This window comes from Miscanthus floridulus, chromosome 6, assembly GCF_019320115.1.
Source record: "Miscanthus floridulus cultivar M001 chromosome 6, ASM1932011v1, whole genome shotgun sequence".
NCBI lineage: Eukaryota > Viridiplantae > Streptophyta > Magnoliopsida > Poales > Poaceae > Miscanthus > Miscanthus floridulus.
The window spans coordinates 87,474,044-87,491,310 of record NC_089585.1 but is presented as its reverse complement, the minus strand read 5'-3'; the positions used below and the strand labels follow the sequence as shown (position 1 = coordinate 87,491,310).

The 17,267-nt window shown below is 44.9% G+C and overlaps 1 long non-coding RNA gene and 1 pseudogene across 1 annotated transcript; both read right to left on the bottom strand.

Moving 5' to 3' along the window:
• Positions 1–5,225: 5,225 nt before the first annotated feature.
• Positions 5,226–6,710, bottom strand: LOC136458543 (uncharacterized). The gene is made up of 3 exons (XR_010760013.1): positions 6,637–6,710; positions 6,022–6,185; positions 5,226–5,642 (listed from the first exon to the last, which is right to left on the bottom strand). It is a non-coding gene; the product is annotated as an uncharacterized lncRNA (long non-coding RNA).
• Positions 6,711–11,788: 5,078 nt separating this feature from the next.
• On the bottom strand, positions 11,789–15,907 carry LOC136456265 (cytochrome P450 CYP72A616-like; annotated as a pseudogene).
• Positions 15,908–17,267: the final 1,360 nt, after the last annotated feature.

Here is a 17,267-nt window from a genome sequence, read left to right as displayed (position 1 = left end):
GCGATATCATTAAGTAGTTCAAACAGTACCTATATCTAAGCAGAAATTATCCAAAAAAAATATCTACAGATATAAATCTTCATAAATTTTATCATGTTAAGAGCATACCCTCCTCTGAAGATCAATGAACTGATCAAGCATATGGTGTGTCTGCAAAATGAGAAATTTCTTTGTTCAGCATTGGAAAGATATAACATACTAAGTCATTCATGCCTATATGAGATGAATGATGATCATTCAACATATTTCAAATTCCAAGCCTGCCTAATTAAGAAACATTAGTCATAGAAAATATAGGAGATTAATAGGAATATTGTGAAATAAAAGTACTATGTTATATTTAGCTGGGTCTTCTTGGCAGATGATGATCACAATTGTATATAGAGCACTATATATTCAAAGTGGTCCATTAATTTAGAAATATGAAGGACTGTGCTATCAATACTAGCTTCATCCAAAAATTATTTTAACACATTAGAAAATGGTTTGTTAAATGGATTACCCTTGTGAATCTTATGTGTCTAAGGATGAATCAAGTTGCTTTTGTCATGAAGATAGAATTCAAGAGTAGACTCAACTTGCCTCTGAGTCCTCTGTAAATTATCCACCCTTGTTTTCAGTTTAAGGTACTCATTGCGACTGCTCTGGACTAACTGCAAAATAAGAGGAACTTCATTACAAAAGATATCGAAAAAAACAAGTAAGCATTAAGTGCTTTTGGAGCAAATAGTGGCTGGGCATTAGGGATAAAAATGGAAGATCAGTTCACACACAATAATGATATTTGGAACTATCATCTTTGACAGTAGCTCAATGTAAATTGTGTCTTCTCAATCATATGAATTATATAGCCATGATTCTAACTCATACTTGGCAAGTGCATGCGATAAAAAGAAACAAGAAATGACAATCTGCTATGCATAAATGATCAAATGATTGAAGGTATCAAGGTTAAGGAATTGCTAGCGCTACGCAATGAGATGTTCACTTGAACAAAACAAATATGTACTGTAGTAATTGTATGTTTCAAATGAGAACAAAGCCACTGTCTTTTAATTTTCACAGTGAGATGTCCACTCATGAAGCTAATTTGATAAATTGCTGACTGTATACTATCTGGCAGATGTAAATTGCTGACTGCCAGAATAGAGGTTTGCTATCCCAAGCTTTGATAGAATAGGGGTTATGCTATATAGGATGATGAATTCAGTGTTGTAAACCTTGATTGTTGCAACCATAATTTACACAGTCACGTGAGTCATGTATACTTTTTGTCCATAGCACCAAAAACTCAGTGCATTCCAAGCACTGAAGAGAAAGCCTTTTGATGCCTTACTCCAGAAAGAGAATGAAAAGGAAATCTGAAAAAAAAAGAAAAAAAAAGATAGCAACCTATGGAGCAAAAGTTTTGATCCTGAATTTACCATAGGGCATTTTTAATGAGTTCCAGGTAGTTTCAAGCAGCGGTTCAGAAGAAACACAAGTTAGTAAACTGTGGGTATATAACTAAAGAGAGCCTAAACAAAATCTTAAAAAAATAAATAAGATAGTAACCTATGGAGCTAAAGTGTTGTTCCCAAATTCATAAAAACTTGGGCGCCTAGCTGCATCTAAAAAAATGTGGGGCTGAGCGCTAATTGAGAGAACAAATGGCCTAATTATGGAACTGTAAAATTCAGCTCTGGATCATGTTCCCCTAAATTCCTTGATCTACATCATTTTTGGATAGGAAGCAGAAATAGTGATCAGAATTATGAGGTATGCAAGCAAATAAAAGACCTCCAATTTTACAACTACAGACACATATACTGAAGTAAATAAAAAACAGTAAAGAAAGCCTCAAGTCATGTGCAACCTCTAATTTAGCAACCTTCATACATAAGACACATGCACGAGAGAAGTTAGTTGCCAAAAAAATGAGCTCTTCCATAACTTCATAAAATCTACCTGCACAAGCCTGGAGCAGTAGAGAAGAATGATAGATAAACTATTACACCTGTAAGTGACATGAAAATCAACAAACTCATTTGTAACATAAGCAAGAATAAAACTGAGAAATGAAACTAAAGCATGTAATTGTTAATATAGGAAGTACATTCTTCAGTGTAGTCCTAAGAGAAGGCAAGACCATAAACAATTTATTTTAGCTTTGAAAGTTGATGGAAAGGGAATTATTTGCTTGAAGGGGCTTTCCAAAAAGCTGACTATAACGACAATAGCTGAGAACCCACCTTTGAGGCAATGGTTCCATTATCCGCCTAAACTTGTCCAAACTTGGGGGTGTTGACAAATGCACAAACAAGAAGGGTGTAGTCCGATGTCCAATCGGCTCAATACTCATCACCCATGTTCAATGCTTGTCAACGAAACGTGCTCCACTCGGGGTTCACGAACCCTGACAGCACAAACACCACCCCGTCATACACAGATGTATGAAATCACCAATACAGAACAGTATACATGCATATATCTGATTGCAGCTGTGGCGAATAGATAGGTACCAAAAGTTTTGAGAAATCAGGCCCTTTCTTAGCCTTCTGAGAGGTGCCTGCATGTTTCTTCTTGGTTGAATCATCCTCTCCATCTTTAGAAGAACCCATCCAAGACAGGAGGCTTCTCTTGGAACCGGACTTTTTTTGAGCAACCGAACTACACCACTTTGCAGATTGGACGATATTATTGTGCGTGCTTAACAACACCTATGTACACCGGATAATTTTTGCAATAAATAAAAAATTATAAGTTGGTAAGGATAATACATTTATACACTTAAAACTTGCAATTATATCAGATCTAATTACAAATAGCCAAAGAGCTTAGTCAGGGCTTAGGTGCTCGGTTTCGCGCAGCAGGAAGGAAAACGAAGAAGATAGCCAACTTAGTCAGGGTTTGGGTGCTTGGTTTCGCGTAGCAGGAAGGGAAATGAAGGGGCCGACATACCTGGGTGTTTGTTGTCAGTGAAGGGCACGACGAAGAACTGGGCACCGCGGCGGCAGTGTGGCATACGCGCCGATGGGCGGCCAAACCCTAGGACAGCGTGGCCGCGCCGAGGGCCATCCGCCCAGGTCGACGTGCTAGCTCAGGGGCCGGAGAGAAGGCCGCGGCGTTCGGAGGAGGCGACCTCGCCGGGGGCGACGACGGTGGTCGGCGCTCCTGAGCGCAGCGGCCGAGGGGCGCCATCGCGCTACCAGCGCCTCGCATGGGGAGCCAGCGTTGGGGGGCCGGCCAGGACGACGCGAGGGGGGAGGAGGAAGAGGAGGGGGTGGCCATAGCTGTCGTGCCGCGCGCACCAGCGGCCATCGCCCTATCGGCGTCGGGAGAGCGAGGGAGGGAGAAAGCGAAGAAGAGAATGAAGGGATGAGAAGAAGCCTCTGAAACGACAAGCTAAAGCCAAGTATTTATTTGTTGGGTTATTTGATTGCAACCTTTTGTACGTGTAGCATTTGTAGGGGCGGCTGGTGATTGAGCCGCCCCTACCAATCGCAACACCGGGGGCGACTGGTGAGTGAGCCGTCCCTACAAATCGACCTATTTGTAGGGGGGCTCGTATCACCAGCTGCCCCTACTGTGCTATTTGTAGGGGCGGCTGGTCTCGTGGGCCCCGAGCACGCCCACTGTAGGAGCGCCTCCATCTCCAGTCGTCCCTACAAAAAAATTGAGCCGTTGCTACAAACCTTTTCTGTAATAGTGTGGTGGCCATAAAACTTCAACATTTGGCAGTGCCAGAACCTCCAAAGATATCAAAGAAAGGGACAACGCCTGCAACTAAGGATGAAAACGGTACAGAAATATTTTGAACCGACCGCTTTCGTTTTCTATATTATGATACCGTTTTCTATATTATGATATTGTTTCCGAATTTCGCCAAACATAAAAAATTTGTCATTTTCAATTGGTTTCACAATAGTTTTCAACCATTTTTTGTACCCTTTAATTGCTAAAATGTAGAAATATCCGGACCGACCGCTTTCGTTTTCTATATTGTAATACCGTTTTGGACCGTTTTCATCCTTACCTGCAACCCCAACGTATCGCAAAAACACCAATCGAGCGCATGAAGGACCAGTGCAAAAATGACTCAGCTGCAGTGTGCACGTCAAGTATAGGCTGATCCTACCAAAAGCCCAATAGGAAATTAGGCCTCCCTGGTATTAGGAGAAACTATCCTCCCGCAAGGCTCTCTTGGTCCCCATCCTCGCGCCGCCCTCTCTCACGCAACCGCATCAGTCTCCTTCCTCTCTCCCAACCAGCTATCTCACCGGTGATCAGAGGCGTGGGGACCTGACCCTTTCCTAGATTTAGGTTCGTTCCTTGTTTGTCTAGGGTTTTGTGTTTCATTTATGATGTTATCGATGAGGCGGTGACGATGATGACGCATTGTAATAAGGTCTCCCTGGTCTCTCCTACCTCAACGTCGTTCGTTCTGGCGTCGACGGAGTTGTGAGAGCATGGTCTGTCAGATCATTTGTTGGTTCTCTTCGGACCTTAACGGTTGGTGTGCTTATATTGGGAAGTAGTTGGTTGACTTTCAATGAAGCGGTGATTTCAACCTCTTCTTTTGGTCCATTCTACAGTAAGGTCTGACATCCCAACACTCTGTTCTGATAGCGAAGGCTTATAAGCTTGCGTTTCTTGGAGCGTTAGTCCAGTCTGGTGGGTACTAGATCTCGTTGTCAGTAGCCAGTGGCTTTTGCAGTCTTTAAAATCTTGTCCGGCGAGAGTGTTTGTACGTGTCCCTTTTTTCTTTATTATCTTTTCAGTGCGATTTTCGACCAACAAACAGTGAACGATCTAAGGAAGATGATTGATTGGCCGGTCTTTGATGTACTCTTAATTTAAGAGGCCATGTTATGTCTTCTTTTTCATTTTTTATACTAGCCTATGTTTTTCTTAATATATATCAAGGCACTCTTTTAAGTGTATTCATATAAAAAAAATAGGCCTTCCTATTTAGCGAACTGTTGGAGTTAGCTCATCGGTGACATGGGTTATTTTTCTCTCTCTCTCTTTAATTTAATAGATCTCAATTCATCGTCGTGTTCTTTTTTTTTCATTTTTCTGTTCTTTGGTCGGTTGTCGTGTAAAACAATCTCTACTGTTTAATAAACGCGTGGAGTCCATTCTTAAAAAAAGACTCGCTCTCACATGCTTCCGGGAAAGTGGGCAAGAAAAATATGATGGGGATCTTAAATCAACACTAGCGAGTAGCGACAAGGATAGCAGATTAGTAGGTGTGCGCGCCTAGGCGGTGTCGTAGTTTTTCCTGATAAGGACACAAAGCGCCACTATTTATAGGGCACGCGTGTTTGTACACAATCACGACTAAAACTAGCCGGTAACCCCGCGCGAAGCGCGGGCAAGAAACTACATGATATAAGTAAAATTTACATGTCGAAGGAAAGCACCAAAGTAACTGTCATAAGTCTGGAACATGCGGGGATGCCTCTCTCAATTCAAGATGCAGCCTCATCCATATACTGCAGCTGAACAGAGCACCAATAGTAGGTGAGCAGAGCAGCACGGCCGAGAGCCTGAGAGCACTATGTAGTTGCCATAATTTGCAGTGTCGAAGCCTGAAACGTAGCGTGAAGCCAAGAGCCTTGTCAACAACTTGGAAATAGGTATATGATGAGTCCCTGATGCTGTGAACACGAAACAGAGCCTTATTGGCAGACGAAAAGTAAAAGAAGAAGTGAGTCAGGCCATAAATTGAGCGAGCATGTTTACGTGCCGAAAACTGCTTTACCGTTTTGGGTTCAGTGGCAAGCAATCCTAAACCCTAAACACCTAATACAAATTGGTGGCAAAAACTTGCACATGCAAACTTACTGTGACATTTTTGAGCATTTTCACCAGGATTAGAAAATGCATAACTGAGATAAAATAAAAAGCAAAGAAAAAAGACACCTCCATTGTAACATATTTACTATTCAAATTAACAGATAAATGGAATTTATTTAGGCTGGGAGTTGAGAACACATGTTACTTGGCAACTGAGGTAGGATTGTTTGGGTCTATCACCTTTCTTTTATCATTTTGGCCTTGAGATTATATATCTGCATCATCCAAGATCCTAGGAAGACATCCTTCCTTGTTCATATGCTAGACAGCTAGAGCCACAGTAGGAGTCTAGTTGTAGTAGAGCCTGCAACCCAAATAGCTGGAAATTTTAATGATGTGCGCTCCTGAAAAAGAGAAATAAATTTGAAGGGTGTAATTTTTCTGAAGAAAGAAAAGAAACGCTTGAGAAAACAAATTGGTGTACAATGCTGCTGAAAGTGAGTATAATGAAAAGCACAAAGTGGTATGCTAGCAGTATGATAACTGCCTATAAGGTGGGCAATGAAAGGGATAATTAATAGCATAAAAAAACAAACACTGCATAAAGCAAATGAATAAACCAATGTGGAATTGGTTGTCTGTAGCAAACCAGATAGTTCTGAAACAGAGATTGCATGAAAGGGATAATTAATAGCATAAAAAAAGAAACACTGCATAAATCAAATGAATAAAGAACCAATGTGGAATTGGTTGTCTGTAGCAAACCAGGTAGTTCTGAAACAGAGATAGCATGCTGGATGCAGCTTACTGTTGACAGGGGCAAAACGGTGCACAAAAGCAAGTACAAAAGATAACCTGCAGTTTTGAGCTTGTGAACCTATTTGACTTTATATGCATAATAAGGCCAGGATGGAAATCTGATATAACGCCTGAGCCTATAGACTCCATTTTTCAGCTGCAGGAAAACTTTGACTCAAAATTTATAATTTGATAAATCGGTAATGCTGCAGTAGGGGACAAAGATCACTTTATTAAGCACAAATTATGGAGGACAATCGGAATGGCTTCATAAAGCAAATGCTTGCAGAGTAAGGATACAGCTACTTAAGTATAGCTTATGTGAAGTAGAGAAAAAAAAAGGTGAATAAGCACTGCCTGCTTTGACTTTAAACACGTAATACGATTTTATTATCCTGGTAGACAATGAGTTGGATGAAATGGCCCTAACTGCTAAGCTCGACATACTTATATAATCTTTGAATTCCAGTTTGGTTAAATACCCTACTGTCTGTATTCCAGTCTAAACATCAAGCATCGGGAACAGTCATAGTCAGAAGAAGATTCATGGCGCTACTGAGGCATGAGACATTTATCCAACTTTTCCGTGATATGACTTTTCATGGTCGACTACCTGCCTAGCCTGAGAACATTGATCTGATATATCGTACAAAATTTCGGTATAGACAACATTGTGTGTGCGGTTTTGATACTTGAAGGGGCTCTTTTCAACCAGGACCCGGAAACCTGTTGGGAGGCACTAATACCTGCATGTCAGGACAATTAGTTTTTCAATTAATCACCTGTCTGAATCAATAGTTTGGCGTTAAGCACAATGTCAGGCGAAAACAACGAAATTTGAGGAACTGAAGTACTGGAATTTAAAAGAGAGCTGCTTACCTGGTGCAGCGGACTGTAGGTGCATGGATAATTAAAACGAAAATGTACATAATACATAGCAACATTGGATTGGAAGTTGTGTTACCTATGAAATATCACAGCCTGTGAATGTACTGCCCATAGCACAAATCGACATGAACAAATTGCAACTCAGAACCTGGTGATGGTAGTGCTCAATAGCGGACTGCAATAACGGATGAGAGGAAACATTAGGAATGGAGCCAAGGTAGGCACAACACTCAGGGCGGGCGTGGCTGCTGACATGGATCAGCGCTGGCATGCCGGGGTTGGGCGCTTCGCTGTTGGGCGCACGTGAGATGCCGAGTCGAGGCTGAGTCTGCAGCACCACCGAGCGGGGAGGGGTGCGTCTGTACCGGGGCTGCTCCCCGTGCCTGCGCTGCCGCACGGCGGCGGCCCGCGCCCAGGCTGCCACTCCGGGGTGGGCGCGTCGCTGTTCCGCGGCGGGGGCCGGCCGCGCCAATGTGCCGTGACGCCACCGCGGGGCTGCGCGGGAGAAGGCGCGGCAGCGCGAGGACGACGGGCAGGGCGGGGGGCGGCGCTGGCAGGGGCGGTGAGGGAGCGAGGGGAGGGGAGGTTGCAGAGGACGCGTGGGGAGGGAGGGCTCAACGCAGGAGGCCTTTTTTTTAAGGCTTTTACTGGTGTGCCTTTATAAAAATTGATAATTACCCACGATCTTAAAAAAAAAATTAAGTTCTCACATATGTCACTACTCTGAACTCTTTTACTCTTCACATGGCCACACCACTTCTGTCAAATTTGACTTTAACGGTATCGAACTGCCGGTGTGAAAAGTCGAAAATATCATCAGGTCTAAATATGCAATTAATTTTTTTAGTATCTTAATGATCTCAAATGAAAAAAAAACTCAAAACTAGAAAGTTGTAGATCTCGTCGAGATCTATAATATTTTTATAAAAATTATCTTAATTTGATTCCATAAAAAATATGATTTTTCTAAGACATTAATAATATCAAATCATATTTTTTACATAATTAAATGAAGATAATTTTTATACAAAAATTGTAGATATTGTCGAGATTTATAACTTTCTAGTTTTGAGTTTTTTCACTTGAGGTCATTAAGATGTTCAAAAAAAATAATTACATATTTAGACATGAGGGTATTTTAGATTTTTCACAACCGCGGTTTGACATCGTTAAAGCTAAATCTGACAGAAGTGGCATGAAGGACAAAATAGTTCACAACAGTGGCACATGTAAGAACTCAATTTTTTTAATGGTTTATAGATAATTATCAACTTTTATAATAACACGCAGGTAAAAGCTTTTTTTTTTCTTTTTTCTTTTTTTGCCGGTGGAAGCGTGAAGTTCGGGAGAGGGCGAGGGTAGCAATGTAGGCGGCAGTCGATGGCCGGGTGCCGATCCGACGGTCCTGGTTGGATCACTGTTTTAGGAACAGTGGCCTGAGGCAGGGGACTGTTGCTGTACAGTAGTTTGTGAGAGGCGGCTTGGTATTCGGGAATATTCAGGATCAGGAGTATAGGATAGATATGATGGCATACCAAATTATCGGAGGTGTTCTTCACGTGGCATATACAGAGGGAAGTTTTAGCTGCATTTCTTTTTCTTCTTTGTTAGCTCTTTTTCTCGCTATGTTCACATTCTCATGTTTTTTTTTCATTCTTTTTGAAAGAATTTCACATTCTCATATTGACTCTCTTCCTCCTCGTGGTCATCCTTGTCTGGCTGGCCTCCAACAGTCTTCATCAGTGCTCTTATCATCTCAGCTTGGTCGCACGAGCTCATTCTCACCTCTCCGATCCTAAATAAGTCAATTCTTAGAATTATCTTAAGTCAAACCTTTTGGTCCCGTTCGCTGATCTGAAACTTGACTGAAACTGGCTGAAAACACTGTTTCGGCTGAATTATTGTGAGAGAAAAATACTGTTCCGATTGAAAAAAAAAAGAAGCCGAACAAGCCGAATATGAGGTAAGCCGAACGAGACCTTTATGTTTAACCGATAAACAAAAGACCGAAAATATTTATTGCACCAAATTAGCATATTATAAAAATATATGCTATGGTTGGTCCGATTTGGTTGTTGGACTTTGCCACAATTAAGTATACTGATTAGGTTTGTAGCATTTATTTTGATTAGTGGTTGATGTGTAAATACCAATTAGGGGCCATAGCAGACATATTGATTAGGGTCATTGTAGACATACTGATTAGGGTCACAGCTGGAATAGAGTTTAGGCTTGTAGCATCCATTTTGATTAAGGGGTCAATGCAACCATATTGATTAGGGTCTACATAAGACATATTGACTAAGGCTGTAGCTGATATACTTACTAGGGTTGCAACATGCTTGCCGGTGTCTGGGAGAGTGGTGCCTGGAATTAAGCTCAATTTTTGGCGCTCTAATGTATAGGAGATGTGAAAAAATAATGTTTGGAATGAAGGTTATGTTCTCCCACATGTTTTCAAGGAAAAGAAGTAAATCTTACCAATAAAATTAGGGCATTGGACCCCTATTGGCACCGCTTCATCCTGAACTACGCTACTTAGAGCATGCCCAACGCAGGCTAACAAAGATGGTGGTCTTAGATAAAAGTTGTTGCCATGTTAGATGTTAAAGACTTGAGGCTATCAATGTTCCTCATGCAGGCTAACGCTTCCACTCTTTTATGGTCTGCGAGTGTGTACTTGCAGCAGGAAATTTGCTTCAGCTTTTGGCCAAGGTAGACTGCCCATGACAGGATTATATTTCACAAGGCAAGCTACAGCTAGTGCTTGTGCATTTCGTCAGACCAAGCTGTAGTTGCTCCCGCAGGCTGCTCTGACGCTCTGCGGAACCCCCACTGATGCTGATCTAGACCTTGAGTGCTTCTGTAGCAGCTGGGACTACTATACAACATGTCGCGTTGGGGGTGGCCTTAGGCTGCTCCAATCCTCCGTCTAGCTACCTGCTCTTGCCCTTAGGCCTTGGCATTCTGTTCTCACCGAACCGATCTGTTTGGTTCTGCGGTTCCTACACAAGTTCGGTTCTTAGAAAACAAGAACCGTTCGGTTCTTTTCAGAAACAAGAACTGAGTAAATTCGGCTTCGGTTACTTCGGTTTGGTTCTGGTTATAACCGAAAACACTGAACAATACAAACAAGCATGGTGCAGAGCGTCGGAGCTGGGGGCGCTGGTGTGGAACGCCAGAGCGGGGACTAGGCAGCCGGCTGTGGCTCGCAGTCTCGCGCCTCCACGTTGAGCCGGCGAGTTTGGGGTTGGACGACCATCGAGCTACGCTGTGTGCCACCGAGATCGAGAGGCGAGATCCGCATCACCACATGGTTGTTAACTGTGGCGGCGCCAAGCCGGCCGGCCATCGAGCAGGGCGGCAGACAGGGGGTCGAGGAGGGGGTGCTGGGGCGGCCAGCTATGCGCGGGTGGGGAGGGGCTACGCGCTCGTGCTTCGCGGGTGGAGATTGGGGAGGTGGCCGTGCGGGTAGGGATTGGGGAGGGGCTACGCAAGTGGGGACTCGGGCAGCCAGCCTCCTATGAAATCGAGCTGTGGAACTACGTGCAGGGAGGGGCTAGTAGGTGGGGAGTCGGGTAGTTGGTTCCATCCTTCGGTAACTTCAGTTAACCGAAATGTGGAACCGATTTTATCGATTAAACTTCGGTTTCTCTGAACCGCTAACGGAATAGGTAACCGAATTTTTGAATTCTCGGTTAGTTTGGTTCGGTTTTCGGTAAAATTTGCCTAGGGCTACTTGCCTCGTGTACCTCCAACTCCATGCCTTCGGCGCTGGCAGAGTTGCCTGCCGGAGGCATGGCAGGTAGTGAGGACCACAGTAGTGGGGCATCTCACTTTTCCCCTCGCTTAACCTCGTCTCCCTCATCTCTAATTTGCTCTAGTGACCATTCGTGCTCTAGTGTGTAGTGCCGATTGGTTTAGTTGTGCTAATAAGCGACTTTAGTTCGGTTAAGTCTTAGTATCGAATTGAAGTCATTCTGAGGATTGTGTGGCCCCTCTAGCCCTGTGGTTTTTGGGCTAGAAGGTTTCCACTCAAAAAAATTAGCTAGCACTTTGTTTGTATTTCCTTGTTTCAATAAAACTTGTGGTAAAACTTTTGCCCTAAAAAAACTTGGTTAGCACATTCTTTGCAATAAACTTGTGGTAAAACCTTTACTGTCCTTTGTGAAAAACAAACTAAGGGCCCCTTTGGATTGCGGGATTCTTTCATGTTTCCTGTGTTTTGGTGTGAAAATGAACTGATTTCTGTGAAATTTCTTCACAATTCCTGCAAAAATCCAACGCTTCAAAGGGGCCCTAAGGCATTATACATTCACCGGACCATGGATATGGGTAGTTGCCTGCAATTAACCATCAGTCTCTCAACCAGTAATAAGTGAGATACATCTCATCAGTTACTAGAAAGGCAATTTACTTTTCACAAGCGCGCCTTGCAAGTGTAGTACATACATATGCTGTACATGCAGATGAAGACATCGATTACCCTAACACCATGCATCCAAGTGTTGGGAGGTAGCTCATCATCATCTCAGGGGAGCGGCCTGAGCATGACCTGCGCACCGTGCTCCGGCTGCAGCATGCCGTGGGGAAACGGCGCGTGCGTGTAGGCCGGCGAGAGTTGGAACGCGAAGCGCTGCAGGATCATGGAGAGCCCCATCTTGGCCTCAAGCAGCGCGAAGCTCTGGCCGATGCAGGTGCGCGGTCCCCAGCCGAACGGGAAGAACGCCGGCGCGTCCCTGGACGCCTTGGAGATCCCCTCGGCAAACCTCTGCGGCCTGAACTCGCTTGCGTCGGGACCCCACACGTCCTTGTCGTGGTGGATGCACAGCAGCGGCAGCATCAGCATCACGCCTGCCGGGTACCTGACGCCGCCGAGCTCCATCGGCTTGTACGTCTGCCGTTGGACCGCCGTCAGCGGCGTGTACAGACGCAGTACCTCGTACAGCACCATTGTCACCTGCATCACAATTACACAGGTCACTCATACGCCGCAATTATAATGTGCCGATCGGTCGGTGAATATATAAGCTTGCACTGCTTACGATTCTGAGGCGGCTGAGGCCATCGTAGTCCGGCGTCTTGTCACCAAAGACGTGAAGCACCTCCTCCCTGGCCCGGTCCTGCCACTCCGGGTGCACTGGAGAGCATGATCATGGTCCACGTGAGCAGCACCGACGTGGTCTCCATGCCGGCGAAGTAGAACAGCTTGCACTCCCCGATGACGTCGTCGGTGGTGATGCCGGCCTTGGAGTTGCCGTCACCCCTGCAGTGCTCCATGTTGGACTCCAGAAGCAGGCCAAGGAGATCGTCGCTTGCCGCACTGCTGGTTCTCAGCGCGTTTCTCTCTCTTGGCGACGATGCCCTTAAGGAGCGCTTCGATCTCTGAGGCGATCTGCTTCATCCTTCGGTTGGTTTTTGTAGGCAGGTACCTGCGCGCGAAACTCTTCAATTAGCACTATGCAGGGGAAGCAGACAAGCAGGAGTTGGAAAGAAGAGCTTACAAGTATCCAGGGATGTGAAGCTTGTGCATGGCCTGAACGACGAGCTGAACCTGCTCCCCCTGAAGCTGGAAGATCCTCCTGCCTTCGAGGTAGCTGCTGCCGAATGCGGCGCGAGAGATGACATCCCCTGTCAGGTTCTGCATCTCAGGCCACACATCCACCTCGCACGGCTGTCCATCTGCAACTAGGCCTTCCCACCTCTTGACCAGATCCGTGCAGCACGCGGCGAAAGCCGGTAACATCCTCTGGAAATGGAAGACAGAAACAAGGCATGCATTTTACATCCTGTATGTATGTAATTGTAACTCCTGGCGTCGTTAAGATCGATAGCACTGCATTGGCAAATGTTCATGTCAGCAGCAGCAATTTCACCTTGAGTTTCTCGAGATGGAACGCGGGGTTGATGATCCTGCGGTGCTTGGCCCATTTCTCGCCCTCGTGGCTGCCCAGGCCGTTGTGCAGCATCCTCTGAAGCCTACCGAACTTGAGCTTCTCGTAGTGGCCGAACTTGTTGGACAGGACCTCTCGCACCAGCTCAGGCTTGGTGATGGTCACCCTTGGCACCGGCCCGAACCAGGTGATCGACGTCTTGCCTGTCATTGTCAACCACGCATTTTCAGTCATATCCTGCTTGTTAGTGGGTGGCTTGGTGGTGTGTGTGCCACTATTTCGTTTTCTGTCTGTGGGACGATAGCTGTTGCGGATAAAGTACTATACGATCGAAAACAACCGACAGCAACCAGTGAGGCAGGACGACATGAATGATGAATGCATGATGGAAGTCTGGTCATCTTCAGAACAAGAGGATCACACACATTATCGTTGGAATTATTAGTAGTTTGGTGCTCCCCCTTGAAGAAAAGTGGTTTGGTGCGAGGTCCATCTCTCCTGGGTGCATGTGATGTGGTTATTGACAATAGGGTTAAGTCCAATTTACACCCTCCAACTTGCAGCAAAGTTCGGATTTCAACCTCGAACTTCAAAACCGGACAACTTTGGCCCTCCAACTCTCGAAAAAGTTCAACTTTCAACCTTCTGGGCGGTTTTGCGGGTGAACAGTAACTTTTGATATTTTCAAGAGCATCGGAATTTTATATTATTTTTTCGAGCATCTTAATTTTCTCAAATGAAAAAACTCAAAACTACAAAGTTGTAGATCTCATCGAGGTCTACAATTTACATATAAAAATTATCTTTATCCGACATCGTATTGAAGGGTTTTCTATTTTTTGAAATTTGAGTCTCATCACGCGATAAAATATGGTGCTGAAATTTTATATTATTTTTTCGAGCATCTTACTTTCCTCAAATGAAAAAACTCAAAACTACAAAGATGTAGATCTCATCGAGGTATACAATTTACATATAAAAATTATCTTTATCTGACATCGTATTGAAGGGTTTTCTATTTTTTGAAATTTGAGTCTCATCACGCGACAAAATTGTTTCACGCGTGATGAGACTCAAATTTCAAAAAATAGAAAACTCTTCAATACGATGTCGGATGAAGATAATTTTTATATGTAAATTGTAGACCTCGATGAGATCTATAACTTTGTAGTTTTGAGTTTTTTCATTTGAGGACAGTAAGATGCTCGAAAAAATAATATAAAATTTCAGCACCATATTTTATCGCGTGATTAGACTCAAATTTCAAAAAATAGAAAACCCTTTAATACGATGTCGGATAAAGATAATTTTTATATGTAAATTGTAGACCTCGATGAGATCTACAACTTTGTAGTTTTGAGTTTTTTCATTTGAGGAAATTAAGATGCTCGAAAAAATAATATAAAATTCCGATGCTCCTGAAAATATCAAAAGTTACTGTTTACCCGCAAAACCGCCCAGAAGGTTGAAAGTTGAACTTTTTCGAGAGTTGGAGGGCCAAAGTTGTCTGGTTTTGAAGTTCGAGGTTGAAATCCGAACTTTGCTGCAAGTTGGAGGGTGTAAATTGGACTTAACCCTTGACAATATAATGGAAATTTCTTGCTAGTACTGTTCCTCTCATTGGAAAGCTCCTTGTCGAACATGTGTTTTCAGAAATGGGAAAACTAGTCCATGAGCAGCTATGTAAACATCTTTGTTTGTTTTTGAAACATGGAAGAGAAAACTGTGTAAAGATCTGGAAACTATAGAAACAGCATCCAACGAAAGGTACTACTAGTTGGTAATCGAACACAGAGTCAATGAACTGGCACTAGTCAACTTAGAAAACTCGATGTATGTATATGGAGGGGATGAAGGTGCTTTCAGAGAAAAATCAACTGAAGAGAAGACTGAAGGATTTCAGTCAAAACAACCAATTGGCCGCGGTATGTCTCGTAGACACAGGACCTGTTGACCTCGCAATTTTTGAGACCAGACCAAGCAAGGCAGACTTTGTACGGGGGTGTGCGTGCCCAAAGAAAGAGTAGCCTGCAGGACAGGAAACGGAAGCAACGTGTAGTGCCGTACCGTGCTCCTTCATGGTCTGATGGAACAAGGGCATCGCCCTGGGCGCGACGTCGTGGCAGCCCAGCGGCAAGGGCCGGGACCTGGCCTCCCGGTTGAGCTGCTCCGTCAGCGGCGCGTCGCCGGCGAGGGAGCGGTACGCCGTGCCGCGGAGGCCCTGCGACCGCAGCACCCGGGCGAGGCGCCGCGGCCGCCACCACGCCCACTCCAGCGCGCGCACGCCGCACCACGCGAGCGCCGCGCACAGCAGCACCAGCTTCCACGGGAACGGCGCCTGCTGTGCGTCACCGGCGACGGAGGCGAGCAGTGTCGTCGTCTCGCCGCTGGCCACCATGGTCGGCTGGCTGGCCGCTGGGACGGGGTGCAGGCTAGCTAGGGACGATCGAACCGGGTTCTTTTGGGCGCAGGAGGCGTGTGATTGCGCTCAGTGCAGCTGACGAGGAGCGCAATGTTACTTTAGCTACGCGCCTACGCCACGGGTTGGGAGTAGTACGGGTAGTAGCTGCTCACCATTCCACGTTTTTATAAGTAGAGAGAGTCGGGTTGCTTGGTTGCGCATCATTTTCGCTGTACGTACGTGTTTTGATTCTTGGGTTTATATTTGCAAACAAGCCGTTTCCGCGATGGTTCCAGAGACTGGAGCCGCGGCTGGTCGTCTACTCGTCTTCTCCGGCCACGCGTGGAGAAGCGTGACAAATTTCGGCAAAAAAAAAAGGAAGACCGTCGATTAGAGAAAGCATAACAGTGCTCAAACACAAGAAACAGGTGGCCGCGGGCACGTTCCCATGTCACCCTGATTGCCGTACTCTTGGCCTAATTTTTACAGATTGTTTATTTTTTTGTTTAATGTTGTGAGCACAGATTGAACTTACTATACATTATTCTAGTAAAGTTCTTGCTTTCGAAACACATCCTGCTCCATTCATAACCTAGTTTAGCTGATTTCCTCCTATCTAACAGAGCTAATAGTTAACCGGAGTGGGTCCCAAACAGAGCCTTACAGAGGATTCTTTTTAGTACCTTGGCGGAATGAGAATATTTTTGTCTTAAAAGTTGCTGTAAAATTAGAGCGTGCCAAACAGGCAGCTATCACGGTACACCGTACACCAAACTGGCCAGGTGGTATGCGGTCGTACTAGTTTTCCCTTCGCTAATTTGAACGGTTTCCTAAGATGGTAGTACTGGAAGTATGCGGTCATACTTGCACGGAGATGATGTATCATGTATGCATGCATATGTTTGGCGAATAAAACGTCTGCAATGGAAATTACACGTGCATATATATATATGGCAAGGCCGAGTGCATCGGGTACACCTAATCCTACCGTGCACCATTGTCTCTTTCAGTTGCAGCTTTATTTGCCTGCAAGTGTGTGACAGGCATGCCGGCATCGACCTGTTAGGGAATCGGATGTTGTGTTGGGAGCTGGCTCTTGGCTGGGAAGGGAGCAGCGTGGCGTTGGGGGCCGTGTGCCCGGCCGCTAGTGTCTTGTGCTTTTCTAGGATCAGGTGCAGGTGCGGACGACGCAAGGGACGGGCCGGCCTGCCTAGAAAATGAGAAATTGACGACCGCTAGCGGAATACTAGCTTGTCCTACATACAATATTTGGGATCGTTGGAAAGCATGCGCTGGGACAATTACACACGTGGTACGGTGCTGTTCACGGATCTGATGGGAGGAACGTGGAATTCATTTTGAGGTGTTCGCGTCAATTAGTAATCGGTTACGTTTGGGAGATATATATAGACTCTAGGGTTTCTGAAGGCAATAAAATCATTTGACCGTGCTCTGATTATGTGTGTGGAAGCAAAATCATGTGAGGCAGGCTGACCGTGACGTTT